Genomic DNA, 3,294 nt, shown 5'->3' on the forward strand with positions numbered 1-3,294 from the left:
CTGGGATCACAGGTGTGCCCACCACACCCGGCATTCAATGCTCACTTTTAAAGATTTTATTACTTTGTTACTTCAGACAGCAACTAATGGGTAACTAGTGTACTCCAGGCACTGTGCATAATACAGAGCGGACAAAACAGACCCTGCTAGTAAAAATCAATTCATGTCATTTCACAAGTGACAGCCAGGAAAACTACACACCACTTTTTTGTAGGTTTCTAAATACATATTTTCCCTCCTTTCTTTCTTTTCTCTTTTTATATGTATGCACAAGATAGCTAAGATAATTGTACTACTAATTTCTGTTGCTTTAGAGAAAGGAACAGTCAGTGTTTAATTCTTTGATCCATCTTGCATGACTATATTTGTTTAACTGAGTAACCAATTGAAAGATAACAATATGTAATACAGCAACCATTGTTAATTTCCTATCACCTTGTCTGAAATTCTGTATTGCTTCTATTGTTTGGGTGTTGTTTTGTTCATGTCTGTTTGTTTGTTAACATGTTTTCATCCTTTTACTTTTAAAATAAAAAAAATGCTTGTGGAACTTATTTTATCAATCAATGCATATTCTAAACAAGAAAGAGTACCCTAGCCTTACTAACACTTTTAACTGTAAAGCCCCCCAAATTTCTACTTGGAGCTTTGATATTTTCCTGTGTTCATAATACTCTTTCTTCTCTGTCCTCACCATTATTTGTCACTGCTTTTTCATCATTTGGGACACAAAAATCTACGTGTAGCAAGTAAATGAATCAACAGATGTATTTATTTACAACTGACTCTAGGTACAGTGCTAATGGCTTTGAGGGACGTTTGAAATTCTGAGATTGCAAGAAGATGAAAAATCTCTTCTGGATATGGCCAGAAGTTACCGGGTTATTGGATATGAGAGAAATGGAGATGATTGCCAGTTTCACGGGAAGAGATGTAATTGATCTGGACTTTGAAGAATGAGTACTAGGATGGATGAGGAATGAAAGGTCTCAATGCAGAAAGGAAAAGAATGAAGAACACCGGGCAAGCAGGAAGGAATGGGTGTGTTCAAAGGGCCTGGTGCACCACCGAAGGATATCTGTTGGTAGTTTATTCGAAAATTAATTTGGATAGTATTAAGCCAAATTATGAGAGAATATGGAAGCCAAGCATATGGCTTATGTAGCCACAAAGAGTATGTGACACAGATTGACTCTGATGGCAATGCGGGAAGATAAATACTGCAGTGAAAGTCCAAATGAGCAGAGCATGGGGAGATAGGATTTACATTTGGATCTACTCAGAAGCCCTGTCTGCCCACAGTACTCTCCCTGGTACCAAGAAAAGAAAGTAGAGAAAACCATCAAGACATCACTAAATAATATTCAGTTACTAAGATACTTTAGTGATTCTTTATATGTCAGATTTTTTTCCTTTTTAAAAATTTTTTTTAGATTTTTTTTTAGATTTTTTTCCTTTAGCAAAGGACATACCAATAAGTCCTCAGATTCTGGAGGCTGGAAAAATGTTACATGGCAAAGACTTTGATAAGAATAAAAAGCTGTACAAATTTTAAATTTGGCAAAATAACAAGATGAATGAAGTACAATTCTCAGAAAATTCTTCCCTCTTTTCTGTCCAGGATACTTAATATCAGAAGGACTCTGGTTAATATTGAGACTTTATTACTGCATGATATTCTAGCTATTTGCAAAGAAAATAATTTTTTTAACCATATTCATGAATAGGAGCCAATTCTTTTTGGATTCTTTAAAAGACTGCTTCAAAAGTGATATGGAATCAGGCATGTCACATATAATTCTATAATGTCAAATGCACCTAATTAGATTTGTGCAGCCTGATGTCAGAGGCCACCTCCAAAAAGGAACATAATTTTTTTCTTTTAAAGAGAATATCAAAAAAGAACAATAGCAAAATACCAACAACATAAACAAAAACAAAACAAAGCAAAAATGATTAAAATGATACAGGATTTCAGAACAAAATGATAGGAATTAACAATGACTGTTATATTATATATTGCTATCTTCAACAAAGTTGCTCAGATTACCAGATGTGAGAATGCAAGATTGACCAAACCATCAAAGAGGATAAAAAATAAAAACAACAACAAAAAGTATTAGAAACAATACAGAGTTTCACTAGAAAAGATGGTAGGAATTCTCCAATGGTTGTTATATTGTATATTGTTGTCTTCAAATTAGTTGTTCAGATTACCAGACATAAGCATGCAAAATTGGTCAAGAAGAAAAGAAAAAAAATTAGGCATTGACTATGAAAGGAACATAATATTGCTGAAACTCTTTACAAAGGAAAAAGAACAAAAAGGAATTAATTGTGAATCAGTATTTGAAGAAAACATTTGTTTATAGTTATGCTTTTTAAAGGTGAATTTTAAAAGCCTAAAAACATTAAATCATTTTATTTTAAAAATGATGAAGCTAGGAAATTATGAAAAGATAGCCATCAATCTATCCTTCTCTGGATTAAACGATGATAAATATGTATTCAACTCTGGTAAGAGCGTTGCTCACATGATGAGTACTTTTCCAAGTCTCTAAAACTTGGAGTAAGAGTAAAAAAAAAAAAAAAAAACTGATGGAGTGTTAGGCAGGAACCAGACATCCACATTATTAGAATGTTAAAACCAAGTGCTGAGGGCTGGGAATGTAGCTCAGTGGTATAAGCAGCTTCCTGGTAAGTGCAAGGTCCTGAGTTTGATTCCCGGTACCCTCCCCTGAAAAAAAAAAACCACAAGTGATGATTAAAGAAATCAAATTTGGTCTGAAAGAAAAACTTCACATGTAAAATTTATTCTAAGAAGAGCAGAACAAAAAAGCTCTACCTGAACATCAAGGAATTTTAGTTAGAATTACCTAGGAATTCTACAATTCCACAATTCCAGTTCTAGAATTAGCTAGGAATTTTAGCTCTGCAATACCTGTAATCCCACCACTCAGGAGGCTGAGACTGGAGGATCACTGTCAGTTCCAGGCCACCTTGAACTACATGTGAGAGCCTGTCTCAAAAAAAATAAAAGATAAGAAATTTTGAACAGATACAAGAAAAAAACTTGTTTGCACACTAATTCAGCTAAACAGTTAAAATCTCCTCTTTTGGAGATATTTTAAAGTAGGATGCTATAATGCTCACTCAACCATTCAGTTGTTTATTAGCCAGAAAATATATGCAATATAGACAAGGGTTCTGACTTCTTAGATTTTACATTATGGTAAAGAATAAGACAATAAATAATTAAACTTATAAGATGAGAATTTCAGATATTAACAGGTA

Source organism: Chinchilla lanigera, unplaced genomic scaffold, assembly GCF_000276665.1.
Source record: "Chinchilla lanigera isolate Chin_1 unplaced genomic scaffold, ChiLan1.0 scaffold00038, whole genome shotgun sequence".
Lineage (NCBI taxonomy): Eukaryota > Metazoa > Chordata > Mammalia > Rodentia > Chinchillidae > Chinchilla > Chinchilla lanigera.